At 33.0% G+C, this 23,106-nt stretch overlaps 1 long non-coding RNA gene across 1 annotated transcript in view; it reads left to right on the top strand.

Moving 5' to 3' along the window:
- Window positions 1-23,106, top strand: part of LOC116668305 — a 32,846-nt gene that overhangs the window by 2,295 nt on the left and 7,445 nt on the right. The window contains exon 2 of the long non-coding RNA XR_004325427.1: window positions 14,478-14,606. This is a non-coding gene — a long non-coding RNA (uncharacterized LOC116668305). The remainder of the gene's footprint in view (window positions 1-14,477; window positions 14,607-23,106) is intronic.

Below are 23,106 nucleotides of genomic sequence, written 5' to 3'. Positions count from 1 at the left end.
TAAGTTAGTTTGTCTCTCTCATTTGATATTTCATTTAGTTTCTATCACTGTGCTATGATATAGAGAAGCAAAAACAAATGTCAGCTAGTGAAATATTTCAAATCATATTTTTATAATATTTATCTGTGATAATAATTTAAATTCCTACTTTTCTTGACTTCTTTAACTTAATATGCAGACATTTCTTTGGATTTGCACAAGCTTACATCAGTCTATACATACTATCCTTAAAAATTTTTACTGACTTGAACTGACTTTCTTTAAATGTTACTTTCTGTTATGCATATAGATTTGTGTTAACAGCCTTCAAACACTAAACAAATTTCCATAATCCATTTAAAATTAAATTGTACAAGATAACTTGATTGAAAGATTATGAACACAATCAAATATAAGGATATGAGATCAATAACATGATAGAAACAAAGTCACAATAATCTTTCTATTTATCTAAAATTAGTCTCTATAATTGCAACACAGAAAATTCAGAAAACATGTGTTTATATTTTTTTACTTTAAGGAAATGTCTTTCATATATATGAAATAATTGGAAGTTTGGTATAATGAACAGTTGTCTTCATTCAATATGTATAGTTTGGAAGAAAATCATTTGTGAAAAAATGCTTTAGCCTTTTCCATGACAACAATAGAACTGAACAAGTCATCCACGTATCACATATAAATTCAGTTTAGAAACTGATTCACTGGGATATTAAAATATATTAGAAATATCATTTCATTAGAGCTTAAAGTGTCTTTTACTGACAGCAAATGAGTTGACCAGTATTCCCTAGTGAAACTATATGATACAATGCCCACAGAGCTTTATATGTCACAATCTCTAGTCACTGAGTGCTATGAAAACTTTGAATTACTCATCTGTCAAACATTTAGAGCCCATGTCATTTTTCTACTTCTCTAGTTAGGAATAATCAATTTGTTTCTGATCTAAAATCACCACTTATTCTCTTTTTGGTATAATGGACTTTGACTTTAGAAAGCGATTGATATGTGAACAGCAGACCAAAAATAAAAGTTTTTCACACCATCATCTATATTGAAAAGCTTTAACTATGCCAAGATGCCATGCTGTTAAAAAATTCAGAACAAATTTAAATGATATCTCATATGGAAAAATAAATACATGGTCTTCCATGAAGCTACATTATAAACAATGTCACTATACATTTACATATAATAATTAGTTAATTTTTAGATATTTACTTTTAAGTGTGTCAGATGATTATCAATTTAAAAAGGGGGAGAAAACAACTGTATGGTACAGATAATGGAGTAAAGACTAAATGTAATAGCATTTGATGAGAATCCTACTAAATTTTAGAGAATCCTACTAAATCCTACTAAATTTGATGAGAACAAACCATCCTAAAATTTAGTAGATTAAAACAATAAATACTCTATTTATTCCTCATTTCTATGATTGAGTAATTTGAATTAGTCTTCATTTGCTTCTTATGATGTCAACAAATCTCGCTAACACATGTGCCGTCATTTGGAAGATAATGGGAAGGCTACAGTGTGTGTCACTTGTTTCAAAGCTGACTTCCCAGGCTTGTTCACATTATGCTGTGGTTCTTAAGGGTTCTCAAGATTATCAGAGAGCAAGACTTAATATATACAGGTACTTTTCAAAGTTCTGCTTACATTTCTGATTTCCTATTGTCCAAAACAAGTAACAGACTCACACTGCTGGAGAAATGGACTCTTAGTTGAAGAACTGGAATGCTGCATTAAAAAAGGGGATACACATGATAGGAAAAATGGTGGGCATTTTTCTATCTATCATACTAAAAATTCTAAGATAATACAACAACATTACAGACAGAAAGAATATATTTTTCTAGAAGAAAATGCATTCTGAAATACAGGCTGCCAAATAAAGTTGCTATTCTTTCAGGTCACTAACACCTAAACTCCTGAAAGTTCAGAGAATATTCTGCCTTATCTGCATTTGTCATGTTAATGAAGCTTCAAATGCCAAATAATTGATTCATTTACTGAGCCTCCCTTGTAGCCGTAATGTGGTCACATGACCTAGGCTCCACCAATTAGAAATACCTGCCTCCCTAGTTTGAAGCTTAGAAGACAAAGCAAAAGATGTGCAGTTTGAAGCTTAGAAGACAAAGCAAAAGATGTGCAGGGAAAAAAAAAAAAAAGGAACAAGTGCATCTACAACAGCCAGTTTCCAGGGGCAGCAGTGACAAGGACTCTATTGCTGGTTTTCAATGCACAGTGTCACCAGAGTGGTGGCAGTATTATTTTCACTGAATAGTGAGGTTGTGGGATTTAGAGGGAATATTCCAGACTACATAATATTTTTTGACCCTTTTGAAATGTCTATAATCTATCTAATATCCATCACTTAACACATTTCTTATCTGCTTGAGTTGGCCTGGGTGAAGTTTGGTGGTTTGCAACTAAAATGCTAAATAATATACATGATGTGATTATTGTGCAAATTAAGCATTAATTGGCAAAACGTCTCTCTCTATGTATATATAAATTGAATAGCATTTTGCTCTCTATTGAAATTTTATCAGAAAAATACTCATAGAGATACAAAAGACACACAGTATAAATAAATTTTGTATATTCCACTCATAACAGACCTATAATGATGCCTATCTAAAGTCCAAATGCTGCCATAGAAGATGCATGAGTAGCGAACTTACCATATGCTCCATTGAAAGATAATTATTTATTCATCCTTCTACCCAATTGATAAAGCAAACAGAGAGTATATCTTAACCAAGATACCTTTTTTCATAATTTAGGAAACTGTAACTCAAAATGTTTAATAAAAACCCCTTTGATTCCCCAATATTTTCACGTCTGAATTTTCTCATTCAGATCGCAACTCAAATGTTCCCTCCTTAAAAAGGTCTTCCCTGACATTCCTATGTAAAATATAGAGCTTACTCTTCATCCTCCAAATTCTTTCTATTCCTTTGCCCTGTTCCATTGTCTGCTCAACACTCTACAAGACAATATAACATAATGGTTAAGATTTTAGCCACAAGAAACAAATTGGAAAACAAACAATGTAATTAAAAAGTGGGCAAATGATCTGCACACCTCACCAAGAGGATCTATAATTGGCAAAAACTGCATGTGAAAAAATGTTCATCGTTATATGTCATTAGGGAATAGCAAAGTAAAACAAGTTTCCACTACATATCTTTCAGAAAAACTAAAATTAAAAAAAAAATAATAATAAAAACATCTAATGCCAGCCAGGATGTAGAGCAAAAGGAACTCTCATTTATTGCTGTTGGGAGTGCAAAATGATACAGCCACTTTGGAAGCTAATTTGGCAATTTCTTAAATAACTAAATGAGTCTTATTATACAGTCCAGCAATTGTACTCCTTAGTACTTTCCCAAATGAATTAAAAAGAACTTGCACACAAATGCTTATAGCAACCTATTCAAAACTGACAAAAAACTAGAAGCAGCCAAGCTATCATTCAAAAGGTAAATAGATAAGCTATGGTACATTCATCTAATCAATTATTTCAGCAACAGAAAGAAATAAGCTATCAAGGCATGAAAAGACATAGAGGAACAGTAAATGTATGTTGTTTAGTAATAATAATAATTTAAAAAAAGCCAGTCTGTCAAGGCTATATACTATATACTATAGACTGAATGTATCCTCTCAAAATTCATACATTGAAACCTAATTCCCAATGTGGTGATATTTGAAGGTAGGGCCTTTGGGGATGACTATATCATGGGCATGGAGCCCCCTTGAATGGGATTAGATCCCTTACAAAAGAGATCCCTTGCTCCCTTCTGCCATGTGAGGACACAGAGAAAAGATGTTCATTAACCAGGAAGTGGGCTCTCAGTAGACACCGAATCTGCCAGCATCTTGATCTCGGATTTCTCAGCCTCCAGAACTGTGACAAATAAATATTTGTTTAAGCCTCCCAGTTTGTGGTATCTTTGTTACAGCTGCCTGAACAAAATACTGTATAATTTCAATTACGTGACATTCTGAAAAAGGCAAAATTATAGAGACAGTAAAAAGATCAGTGGTTGCCAGAAAGAAAGGGACAGGGGGATAAAGAGGTGAAGCTCAGGGGATATTTAGGAAATTATTCTGTAATATTATAATGTATATGCACATTATATATTTTTCAAAACTCATAAAGCTGTACAACACAAAGAGTGAGCCCTAATGCAAACTATGGCCTTTAGTTAATAACAGTATATCAATACCGATTAATTAATTATAACAAATATACCACACTGATGCAAGTTGTTAATAATAGAGGAAATTATGAATGAATGAGAGAGAAGGTATATAGGAAGGAACTCTCTATATTATCTGCTTGATTTTCTATAAATCTAAAACCCAAAAATGAAGTATATTAATTAAAAAATCAAAGAAAGAAACACATTGCCAATCTTGAAGCTCACCAACAATTTAACATATATGTGTCTAAGTTTCTTAACCTGAATTATGTAAGTGATATTTCCTATCTGACAGTGTGGTTGTGAACATCAAATAGACTTATGCATGTAAATATTATAGAAAAATGTCTGTCACATAATAAGAACCCAGTAAAAGTTGGCTTTGACAGTATCATCCCCATTGAAAATGCTCTTCCTCATTTTTATTTTTGATTGTCAGTTTTCTGCCTGCTTCTTAGATTAATCTGTAGGTACAGGAATATTTTCTGTCCTGTTCATGGTTAAAACAATAGAAATTTGTATACTGACTGATATGTAGTAGGGTTCAATAAATATTTGTTGAGGGAATAAAAAGATGTCAAGTGCAGTGTTGTTATTACTAGTTTAATAATGAAATAAATTGCTATCACTTGGCTAGGGTAATTAATCTTGATAGTCATTTCTGCTTCTGAATTAAATATAAATTTAAAGTCTTAAAATATTTAACATTTAAATATTACTCTTCTTGTAATACCATAAATTCTGCTTCCCTAAATTACATTTTAAATGTGCAAATCCCCCTCACCCAGTTATAAAGTGTTCATTTAATCTATTACTCCATTGCTATGGTTTTATAAACAGTTCTGTGATTATTTAACCAGGGAGTTCTGCTCTCATCTTTCACAGGAATCTTTTTCAAGAAAAGCCATCAACTTGTACTAGTCATGTGGCATATAAAGGATCATTAAAATGCTTTATAGACAGATGTCCTTTAATAAATAAGGAATTTCTGTGCTGAATACTGGTTTGCAGTATGGCATATGGATACTGACACATGAATGTGAAACTTATCCTTACCAATTTATGGCTGAAAGTGAGATCTTGGGCTACTGCTCAGAATCCTTATCCACTGAGATAATAATAGTACCAAATTCACAGAATGAACTGAAGGCAACATAAGCTAACAAACACACATATATGTAAGTATCACAGAACAGAACCTGGTATATAGCAAGAATTCAACAAATGAAAAATACTATTTAAAAAACACTTAGTTGAAATGGAAAAAATACATGTCAGATGGAGACAATCTTCTCATTCTAATGTTTGACAAGAAAACACATTTGAAGTGCCAAGTAACAATTAGGTCAACTGATTATTAATGAAGCCTTTATTTTCATCACAAGGTTTTTATGTCAATTCTTTGCTCAGTTCTCTGGCCTTAGATTGCTAATTTATCTCCAGCTCACAATCTCAGATACCCTTCCTATTAATATTAATTTTTTATTGAGCAAGAACATACATAGGTGAATGACAATCTATCACAATCGCCAAGGGAACCACCATGATCCTGGTAAACAGCAAAGCCCAGGTGAGCCAGTATTGCTAAAACAGAGTAAAGACAAGCCTGATGGATCGCCTTCTGGAGAAAAAATAATTAAAGGAGAGTCTTCTGGCAGTGTTCAACCTAAAAGACAGCATGTTCTAAAAAACTTTTCATAATACTAATATAAGGATTTATATCCAAGAGATTTCAACATAAGGGTTGCATCTCAGAAAATATTACCAAATACCGTATGTATCTATGCAATTAATAAGATAAACTAGGCCTTATATACACATACTTGTTGAGATCTGTCAAGAAAGGAAGTGTATACAGGTTAGTCTTTGAGTTACTGAAGACAGGAACTGAGAAGCCTGCTAATTTATCCTAATTGTTTTGAACTGAGAAATTGCCTGTTTATCCTTAAAGTACCCAATATTAAAACAAATAAAAACCAGAAACATACAACTAGAAGACAAGAGTAACTGAATCACAATGAACAGAACATAATTTGTATTAAGAATAAGGCAAATATGTATACCAACCATGAACTAATTAATTCATAACCAAGTGATTAATAACTGTTAATCACAAGAGTCACATTACATGGTACATTTTTTAAATACTCACTCACTTTGAGATCACCTCAGTTTTTCGCTTGTTTTTAACCCAGACGCATCTTCAAGTATTTCTAAGGAAACATCCTGAAAAAAGGTAGATCCAAACAATATTAGAAACAGTAAATTAAAATTCCAATTTGTAAACCACACTTCTCTCATTTCTGTTTGGATAGTCATACTTCTAAGGGGGGTGGTTCCCAAATTATGAATATTTAAATTTTGAAAAATCATTAATATATAAAACTCCACATGAGAAAAGGCAGAAGATTAAAACTGAAAGGTAAGTTTCTACTCTAGCTTGGCTTTCTCACTGAAACAACTAAAATAATAAAAATTAATCCACTTAGAATCTTTATCTTGTTTCTTTGCTCTTTTCTTCTTCACCTTGTCTTGGCACTATGGGTCTCCAGAACTCAATTACTCTCTAAAAATATTCAAGCAAATGAAGCTATTTTAGGTTCTAACTTCATGAGAAACTTGGCTAGATGTCAAAGAGTGCCATCATCTCACCCACCTCGCCCCTCTTTCTCCATCATTAAACACGTGGTTCCTAACCCAGTTCTGTTCGACTTGAAAACCTTTGGCCTTAGCACCAAAGAGAGTGAGATGAGGAGTTGCAGGAGGGGCTGCTGGAAGATGCAGAAGGTATAAGATTGCAGAGGAAATTCAAGACTTAATGTAGGAATCATGAGAAAAATGTGCTTGTTTTTGTCCATAGTTGGAAACAACACACTTTCTCATGCTGATACACAATCCTCTCTACCTCTGTCATAACTGTGTGGTTGTGGGGATGAACCCAGTATTTGATCTTATTTGGAATAAATGCTATATTCTTAAATATTCCAGTTAGCAATTTTTTTTTTTTTGGTATTAACAAAGATATGTCATTATCAAGCATTGCCTTAGGCTTATATTTACTATAGAAATTGAAAAAAGGAAATTATTACAAATAGCTAACTGATACATACACACACATGTACACATCGCAAACATTTGAAATATAAGTTTAGAATTGGGGAATGGATTTCTACAGAGATAGTATATTGTCTGTTAATATTCTTTAGTATCATCTTCTATATTACATATAAAATCTTGTTACTATACACTTATTTATTTTTCTGTTTCTCACCTTACACAATTTTAAAATCCATAAGGGTAGGGATTTACACAGGACACAAGTGCTCAAAATTACCTACTGGAAGAACAGGAAGATAAGGCATCTGTGGATCTCAAAAAAAGGCAACAACTGAGCTAACAGCTTACTTGGCTAAAAGCAAGGATCGTGTTGATCATATGGCAAGCTATCTGCTGTACAATGGTTTATTAATTACGTGGTAAGATTCCCAACTGATGAAATTGTTTTACTTCCTAGACCCAGATTATGGTAATAAATATGAAAGAGTCTGTGTTAATATTACCCAGAATTTATTTGGCAATTGTGTATTTAGTGTTTGATATAGGCCAGGCAGAATTACAAATAATTCATTTAATCCTCGCCAGAGTCAACTGCTATGACTGTATTATTACCATTCCATTTTACAAATAAAGTAAATGGAAACATAGAAGGTCTAGAAAACTTTCCCAGTATCACCAAACTAAAGTGTTGAGACTAAAAATCCAAACCCTGGAAGTCTAATTCAAAAATCTATCTTTTAAACCACTCTCTGTTATCTCTGCATCCTTCATATTGTCTTTCTGTAACAGTAAATAAAATAAAAGTTCCAATAATACATTTAGTACTTTGTTATTCTTTCCAATCTCTAAAGCAATCTTTATTTACATTTATATTTATTGTGGTTTATAAACATACACATTTTATATAAATCAAAATTATTCCAGTTAAGGAATTAGAATGCATATGTAAAAATGAAATAATGAGATTAACAGCAGTTCCTTCATTCATTTATTCATACTTTCAACTACCCCCCCCCAAATCCAATAAACATTTTTTAGCATTTATTATGTGCCAAACCTGGGTGAGACATTAGGGGCACAAGAGTGAATAAGTGAGGTGTCATACGTGCTTTCATAAAGCTCACACTTTATGAGAAAGAGTGGCAAATCTGAAAAAAAAATAGCTATGAGAGTATGAACATCTCTCTGTGTACTTCTCTGTCTGTCTGCCTGTCTGTCTGTCTCTTTCTCTGAGACTAGATCACCATCCAAAAAGCTTCTAGTATTTGGTCTCATAAAAAGTGAAGAAAATTGTTTTCTATTCTGGGTAACCAGCAATTATATTCTGTACCAATCTAATTGATAAAAATAATTCATTACATAGCTTTAATTTTGTACTTTTAACTAACATGAACTTGAATATATTTTCATGTATTATCAACTATTTATAATTTTTCTTCTTGTTACCCTTCTTTTTCTGCTTTCCTAAGGAATCTTCTAACTGATGCATCACATGTGTTGATGAGCCTTTTGCAACTTCTAAGGAATAGAAGGATGATTACCATTCACAGACTGTGTTGCATTTTCTAATAGATGATGGTAAATGGATCTAGACAAGAACAGACCAATTTTTCCTTCTGCCAACAAAAAGTATAGAGCCATTTACTACTCAGCAGGCCTAATGGTAGAGGTCTTTCATGGTCAGAAATAGACTTGAGACTACAAGCAATAATTAGAACAATGGAGGCAATATATACCAACCAATATCAGATTCCAGTGTGTATGTGCTATTTCCTTTGGGCACACATTCAAGATATTAACTGAAATTAACACATTTACCAGTAAAACACTACTTTGAATATAATTAAACATATACACATTTAGTCCAGTAAGAATATTTCTGATGGTTTATCTTCCATGAAAAGTAGACAATTTAAGGGTTTGAGGAAACTTGGTCTCACAAAAGGTAGAGTAAGAGCGGTAGGTGCCTTTAACCCTGGGTTCATAACCTCAGGAAAGACAGCTGTTTGGGTGTTTTTGTTTGGGAATCCTGCCCTCAGCAAACACATCTGATGTTCATTCATGGTCTCTTGGCTGCAAATACTCACAGCCATCTGTTAGGATGGCATGTTGCCTGTTTACAAGTTGGTGAGCCTGTTCTACTAGGAAATGGGTGCCAACAGTGTGTTTGGTTGGGTAGCTGTGTTGTCTTGCACAGAAATTGCCGTAACTAGACCATCCTCTGTGACAAGTATATTTTATTTGTGTGGGTTTTTTTTTTTTTTCATTAAAAACCTATTTCATATGTTACCAACTTTTTTTAGAAAACAGGATATACTGGCTGCACTTTTTGCTCCCTCCTCTTTGAAGATGGCCTGCACTTTGTCTATGATGAGTGTTTACCTACTTTTTCTTTAACCTGAGCACCCAACCCCCACATGTGGCCTTTCTTTTGCCTTCTGAAACAGCCTACACTCTATGCACTCTCTAAATGAATCTACCTTTACTAAAAAAAAAAAACAAAAAAAGAAAAAAGAAAGCAGGATATATTTAGCCTAGCACAGCCTTGAGAGTTGCTTCTTTCTACAGATGCTATTTGTGTCTTTTAACATGGTATGTAGACAAACAACAGACTACTACTGCCTTTTAAAAGTAACTGTCACTTGTATCTTGGTTAATTTCTCCCAGTACTACTTTGCTTTTACATATTACTGCAGTTTTATACTATTACTAGTTTATAGAATCCTGTACAATATATTATAGCTACATTTAGTCTCTAACTGTATTTCACAACTATCTTTCAATAAGCCTATATATTTCTGTTGTTTTTTAAAAAAATAAAACTTTGTGTTGATACAGAATGCAATAAAAAGTAAAGGGAACCAGTGAAGTCTATGCTAGTCTTGTGGCGTAATAACTATAAAGACAAGAAAAAAAATCTAATAATTTTCTTTTAATATATCTTTTCATCATGGCCTCTCAGTTAACTTAGGAGATAGATTTCTATAAGAAATATAATCCTCAAGTGTTTAATAAAGTATAATAAGTAAAACAAAGGCATTTCTTAAAATGTTGTTATATTCATATTTGATTTCCTTAAAATATAAACTCAAAAAAGTATTTAATAACATCTAATCTACCTAATTTATGTTCCTGTTATGATCATAAGTGTACTTCCTAATTTATAAATTCATGATAAAAATGAAAGGAAATCAATACCACTATTGTTCACCACACGCTTTGTGAGTCAGGAATTATAAAATGAACTAAGCAGGATCTATCAGAGGCAATAGAGGAACACAGTGAACTCATACTAAAGTTTTAAATCCAGATACCATTTGTCAGCAATGTCCCTTTGATGGAAATAAATGAAAATTACCATGATCCCCACAGTCCATTCACTCTATCAGTTTCCTACTGTTGCTAAGGATTTCAAGTGCATGTCTGCCAGAGTTCAGGGAAAATATACCCATTATGATCAGTGAGGGAATCTAACTTTAAATCCCTACCTAGTGTCTTACTGAATAAAACGGGATTTGTAAGGCACGGGCATTCCCTTGTCCTAGTATGGAAACAGTTCCAAGCAATCAGCTTGTTTGATGATTTACCTTAGTGCAACCTAATTCTTCTTTACTACTCCCAGATGATTGGGATGCTTCCCCTGCAAATAATTTTGCCCATGTTCCTACAGAGAGCAAAGTCTGAAAAGTTATCCAAATGTTGCCTAACAAAAATCCAGCACAAAGCAATGCCACTTAATGTGTTTTTATTTCTCCTTAGAAGCTTTTCAGTCTAGCATGTGGTGTTATTTTATTTTTAAATACCATTTTGTTCTTGACCACTTTAAAAATTTTTCCACCTTCTTCTTGAAGGTAGAGGGAAATCAGAATAAATTTTTAGTTCTTCCCAAAATTAGAGGCACAAAGAAAAATATCCAGAAGGCATTATCCCACAGTTCAAGGCTTGTGGTAAATGAAAATTTATAAATAAGGAAATTTAATCAATGTGAAGATGTGAAGAGACAGAAGTGTCTGGGTATTTTCACAGACGTTTACATAAGAAATTGGATATAGGGAACTGAATTGGAGGTAATGATTCAGGAAGTAATTATTTAAAAATAAGTTTTCGTACAGAAGAGTTATGCTGAAACAAATGTAAAAATGAAAGGATTTTATGTGCATAAAATCTAAATAGAGATAAAAATTTGCAGGATTAAAAGAGCCCATAAATTTAAATATCTATATAAATACTCAGTAGAACCACTGACACTTCATTTTACTCTTTTTAAGATTTTTTTTGAAATGACATCTTCAACAATTTCTTATACTTGTCTTACAAAGTCAAGCTTCAGTGATTAGCTAGGATTCTCTTTTTTCTTCATTATGGTATCATTCATTTACTCATTCCTTTACTTACTTGTTTATTCCATTGATCCTGTGTCTGATTTGGAGATTTGCTAGAGTTAAGAGGAAAGATTTATACAAAGATCAATGACAGAAAAGAAGAATTTTTAATTTGTAAGTAAAAAGAAGCCTGCTACGTTGCTTGTGGTGGTGGAACAACGTACTACAACTTAGAGGGCTTAAAAACACACGTATATAGTCTCACAGCCTGCAGGTTAGAAATCTACAATCAGGATGTTGGCACAGCCCATTCCTTCTGACGACTATGACGACCTGTCACATGCCTCTCTCCTAGCTTCTACTGATCTCCTGGAAATCTTTGGTATTCTTTGGCATCTCCTTCATCACTCCAACTTCTGCCTTCATATTTACATGGCATTCTCCCTATGAGCATGTGTCTGTTCAAATGTCCCCTTTTTAAAAGACATCAGTCATTGGATTAGGTGCTCATCTTACTGCAGTATGATTTCATCATAACTAATTACATCTACTATGTAATGTTTCTAAATAAGGTATTATTCTAAGGTACTGAAGGTTAGGATTCCAGCCTATGAATTTTGGGGGACATAATTCAACCTATAATAAAATCTATCACCATATCGCATTAATTATCCTATAACAATGTGCTATTTCTATAGCAGCACAGGGAAAGGGATGATTAACTGACAAGGAAAATATGAAAGGCCACACAGAGTGGTGTATAATCAAGAAAGTATTGAAGCATGAGTATGCAATCACCAGGGAGTTGAAAAGGATTATATGAATTCCAGGTAGTAGGAATAGCATGTGACAATTTACAGACGTGTTAAAAGAGTGGCTCCTGATGGTGCATCAATGACAAACTTAGAATCCTTGGGGAAGAAATGGGTGAAAATAATACATTAAAAGGAAAACTAATAAATCATGATGAGCATGAGTAAGCAATATATCAGCTCCTTTCAGAGCTTATAGTTTGGTACCAAATACATACTGCGATTGCCAGAAAAGACTTAGATTCATTCATTATTCATTCATTCATTCACTCATTCAATAAATATTTATTTAGCATCTACAAGATTCCAAGGCATAGTCTAGTTGCTAGTCTCATACCAGTGAATAAGAGGATAAATGTCTCAGTCTAATAGAGCTAAAAATAAACAAGTTAGCAAGACAATATGTGAATTGACATAAGGTAATAAATTTTACTGAGATATATGAAGCAAAGTAAGAGGGATAGAAAGGGTAATTAGCTACAGTGCACATTGATATTTTGTACTGGATGATCAAAAGGAGCCTTAAATGATAAGGTGGAATTTGAAAAGCAATACAAAGAAAGAAAGGGACCAATCATGTAACTATGCCTCAGGCAAAGGAAAAGTCAATGTGAAAGCCCTAAGGGGAAAGCCTGCTCAGTATTTTACAAAAATAGCAATAAAGCCCTTTTAACTGAAGCAGACTGATTAACAGCAGTTAAATTCAGAGAGTTGGGGAGTACTGTCACAAGGGACAGAATATATAGGGTCTTAGGGATGGAAAAGCCTACATCTTTTTTTTTCCTCTGAGTGAGAAAAAAAGCCTGGGTGGGGGCAGGGAACCTTAATTCAAAAAGACACATGCACCCCAATGTTCATAGCAGCACTATTTACAATAGTCACGATATGGAAACAACCTAAATGCCCATGAACAGATGACTGGATAAAGAAGTTGTGGTATATTTATACAATGGAATACTACTCAGCCATAAAAAATAATTTTAAAAAAAGCCATTTGCAGCAACATGGATGGACCTGGAGATTGTCATTCTAAGTAAGCCAGAAAGAGAGAGAAAAAATACCATATGGAAAAAGTCAAAGGCAACAAATGTGGTTTTTTGATATTGGAAAGACTAAGTGTGATGAGGTTTTTTTGTTTGTTTGTTTTGTTTTGTTTTGTTTTGTTTTTGAGTTAGGGGATAGATAGGGTGAATGAAGAGTTTAAGAGAACTCAGATGTGGCAACAGAAGGAAGGCAATATATAATGGAGAAAAATAAGTAGGCAGATAGACATGCAAGTTCTCTTTTGATTGCTTCTATCTACTCAGTGAAAGGAAAGACAAAGCCATATGCTGAAAATAAGGGTGAGGGAACAGGTACTAGAAATTGGAGAAAGGAAACAAAGTGATGAAACTGTCATCCAAGAAAACAGGAGAGAGTAAACAGTAAAGGGAATGGCTGTATAGCATGAGGGAGTTCTTGAGACCAGTTTCCATGGATTTAAAGTGAGATCAATCAGCATGTCCATGTGAATTTTGACAACTGTATTCAGCTATGTTGGGACATATTGAGAGTAATGAAAAGTTGGATTTAACTAAAATTATCAGGCAAGTATGATGAAGCAAGATTGTGCCAAAGGATTCTAAAATGTATTCAATGGAGCAGTTTCAGTAACAGACCATGGAGTCTAAACTGAGACAGGAGAGTAAAGAGAACAGAAAGCAGAGGAAAGAAGGCAAAAGTCTTTGGATCAACAAACTGGTGTTGTGAGATGTTGACACTGTGACAGAAGAGACAGTAAACTGAAAAGAATGAAGGTGTTGTCAGAAAATGGGATACATGAAATTGATATTGTAAAGGAGATGCAATTATTGAAAATAATACAAATTGCAAATGATATGTTCTAGGTAAATCTGTATTGTTTAATATGGTAGGCACTAGCTACATGTGTTTTTAAATGAAAATTAAGTATGTACCTTGAAGATATTAACGTTTGGTTCCAGCCCACTGCAAACAAGTAAATATTGCAATAAAATGAGTCACATGAATTTTTTCGTCTCCTAGTGCATATAAAATCATGTTTACAGTGGGGAGGGTATAACTCAAGAGGTAGTGCACATGTTTAGCATGAATGAGCCTGGGTTCAAGCCGCAGTACCTCCTGTAAAAATAAATAAATAAACCTAATTACCTCCCCCGGCAAAAAAACCCAAAAAAGTTATGTTTACAATATATTGTAGTCCATTAAGTGTGCAATAGCATTATGTCTAAAAAACAACGTGCAAACCTGCAATTATGTAAAGTTTATATATGGTTACAATTTATAAAAATGCAGTATCTGTGAAGCACCATAAAATTAGGTATGCCTCTAATTAAAACTGAATAAAACTAAAAAACATTATCTCAGATACACTAGTCACATTTCAAATGCTCAACAGCCATATGTGGCTAATGGCCACACTATTGGACAGTGAAGAGACAGAACAAATATTACAGACATTTTTTTTTTAACAGACCACTGGAACAATTGAATGAGGTAAAAGGTCATGTTCTGGAAATGCCACAGTGTTCTAAATAGGAAGTGGCAAAATTTTTGAAATGTCAATGAAGAGAAAGAAGGACCTCTATCATCCCACTTGGCTCAGAGGTAGGAAACACAAAAAGCAGTTCAGAGAACTGCAGGAGGAGCAGTTTTCTCACCAGGTTTTGATCAGAGAAAAAGGTGAAATGATTATCATAGCTAAGGTTAAGGATATAGTAAATTCTGCTGATGATGACTGCTATTTTTTAAAAGTCTAAGTGAAAAGGTTTAAGGAGTTGGCAAGGTTAGAAAAAAAGGGTACAGTAAGAGATATAGAAGCCCTAGAAGGATGAGAGACTAGGGGATTAATGGAAATCCATTATGGTGGGAGTATGCTGTAAATACTATGGAAATTAGCAAAAGCTGCAAGTGGGAGAATTTTTGCCCCATTTGGTGAACCAGCACACCACTGGTAGTTCTGCTGCTTGCCAAATTGGTAAGACTATAGCACTGTCTGTTTTTCATGAGGAACACCTCTACATTTCTTCTGATGGAATATGGGGTCAAGAGATGTGTAGTTGTTAGGGAACCTATGACTACTTTAGTTCATTTTTGTGAGGGAACATAGAAATTGTAAATATTTATGACCAATGGCATAAAAAGACATAAGACAGGCAGATACGGAGGTTTTCTAGATATGAAAGATTTTATATATTGTATTAATGATTTTTTTTGAAAGGGACAAGTAATCAATGAAATATTTTACTGGGAGAAGTAGAACAACCAGATTTGTAACTTTATAAACTTTTATGCAATACTAGAGTTAAAAAGAACAAAAAAAGTATGGTTCTTTCAAGATCCCAAAAAGATAAAATCTATAATGTCATCACAATTCATAGTTGTGTCAGGTTCATGGACATACTTTTTGTTTGTGTTATATTATGTGCAATACTTAGGGAAGACAATTTGTGTTCACTCCCTGGATATGCATGTCTCCTCATTGTTCTGGAATAACTCTGTAAAAGAAAAGTGATGAGACTCACTCCAGTCATTGGAAGAATTTATTGATCACATTATAAAATGTTCTCTTTGGAAATTAATAGAATTCCAATCCGAATTTTAGTCAAAGGGAGACATATTCCCAAAGATTGTATGAATTCCATTGTTACCTCCTGCTCTTCCCAGTCTTAACCCCCGTCCCATCACCACTGAGGAACAAAATGAAGTGTAAAAAAAGTGGTAGAAATACAGGCTTTGATGCTCATCATTCCTAAGGGCTGTACTTTCTGTAACATTCCTGGGCAGATTCCCTGGCATCAGGCCTACCTTGTCCTACAAAAAGGAAGTTCAGGTTCTTAACTGAGAAAGATAAGAAACAACGTATATTCTCTAAAACAAATACTTACATCAACAAAGAAAGGAAAAAGAAAATCCCTTAAGTTTTTAATTGGCTGTAAAGAATGGCAGAAGTTTAACAATCAAAAGTTTTATGCCTGTGAGAGATTCCTCCAATTTCTGTATGATTTTCTTTTGATGGGCATTATAACCCAATAGCATCAATCTTCTCCAAATGTTAACAAATTTAATATCCTTTAATTGATCTCCATTTGGAATTCACTACCAGCTAATGAATCTCTTTATTTTTATTTCATTTCTATTCTTTCTATTCTAAATTACTATATAGGGTTTACTCTGATATCTGGTTATCCTCTAGTAAATACTTGCTATTATGGAATCTTTATTTTGTGTTTTCTCTTATTTTCTTTGGATTTACTATTTCAAGTATCATATCTTTCAAAAATCTCTCCTATATAAAATTTCTTAATTATCAAAAGCAAAGCAACACAAATAAACAAAAATGAAAGAAAAACAACAAATTTCAATAGACGGAATTAAAAATATTTATATAATGGAGAAAGGGATAATATATTCTATGGGTAAAGAGTACATAATGGCAAATAAGAACAATATGAATACCCAGTAACAGCTGGAGAAATGAATCTAAAAAGATAATTCCCAAAAGAAAGTACAAATCATTTCATGTATCATTTCAATATATGCATATAAAGTACTCATTTTATGACCGATTTTGAGTTGAGTTTGAAGGATATAGTAATAAAGACAAACAGAATCCATTTTGCATTCATGAAACGGTGTAGCAATAATGATACATTGAACAAATAATTACTAAATTATTTAAATGCCATCCTGACATTAACTATGAAGACAAGAGGATCATCTAAGAATACTGGCCATTATTAAAAATGGTACTAAGAAAGTGATATTAAGTACAAACTTGAGAAATGACCAGGAAGTAGAAAATGGAGTTGGTACAGACAAGCAGATACATGTAATGTTTTTGGGGGCAAGAATTAGCTTTGCAAGCTTTATAAATAAAGGAAGACATAAGATGATTAAAATAAAACTAAATGGGTAAATGGAACACAAAGGATGAAGAAGTTACGTGTTGCAGAAGACATTATTTGCCCAGAGTTCTTTCCCTCTCTGCTTTACCATTATTTACTGTGAGTGGAGTAAAATTCTCCCATCACTAAGCTTGGCTGTATAACTTGACTTAATGGATGAAATGTACATGGAAGTGAGAGGCAAGTTCTGTCTCAAAGTCATATGAGACCCTCTTCAGCTTCTGATGTCAACTGTGTGAAGATATACCTTAGGTAACCTTAGCTCATCAGCCCAGGATGAAAATGAATACATCTTGATCTAACCACAGTCTTAATTCAGCCTAGTCAGCTAAGACAAGCCAACAGCAACCAAACCACAACCAACCTACAGACTCATGAGTATAAAATAAATAATTATTGTTGAAAGTCACTGAGATTTGGTGGTTATTTACTATGCAAAACTGCAGTTTCTGGCTATTTGAAATTTATTTTTAATAAAAAAATATTTAATAAATTAGAAAATATGTTGCCATCTTTATTATGTTGAGACCTTCAATTCAAGAATATGGTTGAGCTTTCCATAAGTTCGTTTCCTTTGGAGTGCCTTGATAGCAATTTTTTTTCATATTGTTACTGTACACAATATTTTAAAAGTATAGGCCTAGGTTTTAATCTTTAATCATGCTTGTTGTTATGGTATTTGATATTGATATAAAACTTTTTACAGAAAGTTGTTTCAAAAAAAGAAGAAAGTTGATTTACACAGACTTGTATGTGTCTGAATTTTTTTTTTCCCTTTGGCTTCAATTTTGTATTTTTTTAGACTGATGACAAAAGCATGTTTAAATAATTTAGGGAAATATTTATATAGATATGGAGAAGTTGAAAGTCCAGATGAATAAACATGAGTAACTTTAAACCTGTCTAGTAATAAAAATGCAAATTTAATTAAACAATGCTATTTGGGAAAGTTTTGGGTTGATTTAGAAATAAACATTGATTTAATAAAAATACTGAATATATTTATTTATTACTGATATATGTGTAGAAATGTATACCTTTTAAAAAAAGTAATACTTCAGTGTGTATTAAGAGCCAAGTAAATTTTCATACCTTTTATCTGATGTATTGATGTTTCAGGACCCATGTATGTTTCACATCAGATTTATTTGCTAAGCATCAGTTCACACATAGGCTGTTTGCCATCCCTGGTAACCATCTCATGTCATAGCATATTTAGTAACCTAGGCTGCATTTTATATGAGTGCTAGATCCTTTGTATGGCTTCTATGATGTCTACCATGGTGAAAGCTACAGCGTAGTGAATGCCCACTCAACAAGTCCCAGAATGAGCTGGCCTGAACCACTTCTGGATCCAAATAATATAGTACACCAGAGAGCATGAGACCTGGATTCATGGGCTTCTCTCAGGAGCATTTGACATATCCTGGAAATGTGACGAAGTTAACAGCTCATAAAGCAAACATTAGCCATTAAGAGACAGGAGAAAGAAAAACTTCCTCTTTCTTCCTCTCTCTGATGGACTATTTCAAAGCCTAGTGAGTGGTTCCATCTGTCCTATGTAGATTGTACTACATAATCAAGATAATAGCTGTATTTTTTCATATGAAGTAATATGTTACCCTTATTTACCTTTACTTTTACTCAGAATCACTTCTCAGTTTCCGTAATTTGCTGTCCTGGAGGATTATACCTTCATTTAAAGCATTAGCACTAAGCTATGCAACAGAGTTATTCTTTTCCTAAAGAACCAAGACTAAGACATATATGAATTCTGAAAATACTTCCTTTAGTGTAAAAAGTGTTCATGCAAAAAAGATGTTCTTTTAACATAATTTGTAAAACAATGAAAAAATTAGATGCATATTAAATTCTCAATAGCAGGAAACATTTTCATTATTTTTCTCCATGTATTAGAATTCTTCTCATCAATAAATGATTATACATAGATTTTGAAATAATACAATGAGGAAATTCAGTAATGTCAAGTGAAACAAGCAGAACAGAGGATTATTTACACAGTATGATTTCAAAAATAAATATACTTAAAATTTCAATAGTTTGGTGGAAAATACACAAATATTAGGTTATTTTCATATATGAAAAAACATCCATATTTTATATTTTTCTTGCTCTAGTAATCAACACAGGGTAAATATTATTTGTAATATGTTCAGGAGTGGTCTTCTAATTTTAGAAACCCAAATCCAAATTTGTATTTAGCTAGTTATGTTATATGAAGAATAACCAAGTGGTGAAACACTTTAAAATCATACTCTGAAATTTGGTAAAATTCTAAACATTGAATAAAAATGCAAAGTAATACAGTGTTCTAGAGGCATGAAAACAGGTTTGTTCTATAAACTGGAACAAGTCTTCAAGGCTCGGAAAGCAAGCATCTTTACCATAATTTAGACTATGAACCAATTTGTAAAATGCAACAAACTATAAAGTCATAAACATTAATCTTTAAAACGAAAGCCCAGAGTATATCAAAGAATAAATATGTAACAGTATAAAGTATAAAGGTTTAAAAATATAAAGTTTAAAGATGGCTGCTTATATAAATACCTTAAAATTTTTCTTTCACAAAAAGATTAGTATTCCTTTAACTTTAACATTAAATAAAAATGGAATATATTCTTTATAAAATCAATTTCAAAACTCATTAAGTAGAAGAATATAATTCTCCTCAAACTGTATTCTATAGTAAGGGTCCCTGATATACTCTTTTCTAAATTATTCCATATGTATTATTCTCGATATTCTATAGATGGTGTGATATGAATTATATAAAGGAAATGTTGACAAGGGGATTGCTTTCCGCTTTAAAATATGAAGATTATTAGGCCACAATTTGCTCCTAGACATTCAATAGCCTTTTTTATTTCACCATGCCCATATTTTTACCGCTATGTTTCGTAACAGATGATAAATATTATCATGATTAATGTATTAGGCTGTTATTGAAAAGACTGTATGTGATCAAAAATCCTCACGCTGAGATTTACTAAAAATAATCTTTTGTTGGGTAATGGCAGTTGTTACTTTCAAGATTTGTTAGGTTTTGTATTGCTGAGGATCTTTATTGCTTGCCCTTTCAACAAGCAGATCCATTCTTTCCTTAACTTATACAATAACCACTTAGTATAAGGATTGCTATTCAAAATACTGATGGTCACATCTAAAAACACAGCACTCAAAAAATGAAATAAAATTTGCAGGATACCAAATCCCACTTGTGCCTCCTCTCTTCTTTTCTTCCTCTCTCCCTCTGTCTCTCCCACTCTCGTAGGCATAATGATTGAAATAACCAAGTTACTCACATTTTGTATTGAGGTACTTGTTAAAGAGCAAAAATTGAGAAAAAAATAATGTTTCTACCTATTATCCTTCCAAGAATTCTACTTTAGTCCTATGGCTGGGCCTAAAGCAGAAATCAAGATATTTGTATTTTCTGCTTCTGTGAAGAGGGATGTCATTGGTGGGAGAATTTTTCTTTTAAGTGAAAGCAAGAGGGAAATAATAGAAATGAGTCATCTTAATTGCACTTATTTGTCTTATGTTGTAGTTTTTGACAACTTGACCTAATAGGCCTGTACACTAAAACTTTACATATGATAATTATTTTATTACCACTTTACCTTGTAAGGGTCTTGATATTTCAAAATGCATCCATATTCATATTCCACAGAATCACATTATGGTCATCGGTAAACAATAAACCAATAAACCTGATTTGCTCCATGATCTGGGTTTAAGTAACAAAATACCTCAAACATAACTTTTATTAAAGTTTCTACTGACTTTCTTGTTTGCTTCCCTAAACTACACTTTCCTTGAGAGAAGAAACTACATTCTATTTATGTTTGTGTTAGAGTCAGTGTCCCATTCCTTGCAAAGAGCCAGTGGATCATTATTGGAAAGATGAGTGAATTCACCACTTGACAGACTGTGAGGAAATGGGTCAAAAATTAGGTAAGCCTGATAGAGTGGGAAGAATTACATGTCCAGATCAAGGGAGATTTTTACCTGTGAAAGTAAGAAAACTAATAATGATGAGGAGAAAGATTAAGAGACATAAAGAAACCACTGAATATTTTAGAATGAACAAAAATATAAGGAATACAAAGCAGGGAACGGGTGACCAAAAAGCAAATGTTAGTTTTTTGGCAAAATAGTCTGATTCTCTTTAAGATAGATTCAGGATAGAAGGGGGCAAGAATGGTAAATAGTTTATATACATACATCAATGTTTTAATTAAAAACACTTCCTTCCTCAAATTTCTAATTGAGTACATCCATATTCTTATCCAAAAATGTATCAGGGGCTACAAGTGAGGCCAAGGGAGGTCAAATCATGGGGTTCTTGCTCACGCTTCCAAAGCAAGTGAGACAATTCTCATTTCATCTCAGTTAAATATTGACAAGGCTGAAATTTTATTTTATCAAGAATATTGTATAACAATAACAAAATATTAGAAAACCACTGACTCTGAAGTCATTTCTAACATTCAGATTAAAGCTGATTTTTTTTAATGCTTTCAGAGGAAACCTGTGCCTTTTACATTAACTGAAGGATTGAGCTATACATGTTCCGAGAAGAAAATAAAAGCTTTGATTTTCTTAGGTTAGATTAATATTCCAAACTCAAAGACATCTGCTTTCTTTACTTGTAATGAAACAACCCCTTCCTATTTCTATTCAAAAGCTTCAATTATTATCACACCCTGCCTCTGAGAGATAGAAAAATACCTTTTCCTCTTGACTTCACCACTTCAGACACTGACTTCTAGTGAGGTTAGGTGACTTACTATGGATTATACTAAGAGTCAAAATTACAGCAGGAATTCCTGGTCATCTATCTTTTGTCTTTGCTGCCAGCTTGAACCTTCACTGATGAACAAAGCACAAGTGTGCTACAAATTCCATCTGCTTTTCAAATTTGTTTTTTAGCATCAGGAACTATATGCTAAATTCACGGTGGCATCCTTAAGGAAACTAAAAGCCTGTAGTAGAAAGCAAAATTCAGCAACTGAAAAGCAAATCAACTAAATTAAACATTTAAACCAAAATACAAATACATTTATTTATGCTGCATTTGTATAGAGGTCTCCAGGATCCTTTACAAGTGGTAATTAACTATAACAATATTTGATCAGCATCTACCAAGAGGTTAATCTCTTTAGTTACAATGTAATGTTGGTTAGATAGGCACCATGTCTTTTCATGTTAGAAACAGCTATGTTTACTTAGGGTTTATTCTACATCAGATAGTGTATTGATTGATGTTCAGAATGAATTGAATCTACTCTCCTATGTTTTTGCTATCTTACCTTAGGAAGAAAGTAAGTTTATTCTTTTGCCCTTTACAATTACCATCAGATATAATAAATAATAGAACACGAATATGGAAAAAAAATTCAGAAGCCTAACAAGTACAAGTCTCCCCTCTTTGGACAGTAAGTTGAATTCAGAGCAGCCAGTTGCTATCTTAAGTTCCAAATTTCAAAAGCTTTCACATCAATCAAATCGAATATGATGTCTAGTCTTGACAGAGAGGCTCCACAACTGGTTGTACTTGCTGGATTGCTGGCTTTGCACAATAATAGTGAGTCTATTAGAAAGAAGATAAACTGGTATCTGTGACTGTGGATGTCAGAACCTGGTAACAGCCATTCTCTTTGACCGTACTGTTCTTAGAATCTTTATGTCACTTCAGGGAAGATTTTTTAAGTAATTCTAGTGATTACATTACTATTACTACATC

This window comes from Camelus ferus, chromosome 2 (genome assembly GCF_009834535.1).
Source record: "Camelus ferus isolate YT-003-E chromosome 2, BCGSAC_Cfer_1.0, whole genome shotgun sequence".
Taxonomy (NCBI): domain Eukaryota; kingdom Metazoa; phylum Chordata; class Mammalia; order Artiodactyla; family Camelidae; genus Camelus; species Camelus ferus.
Note: the sequence above shows the minus strand (reverse complement) of the source record. Positions and strands in the feature narration are given on the sequence as shown.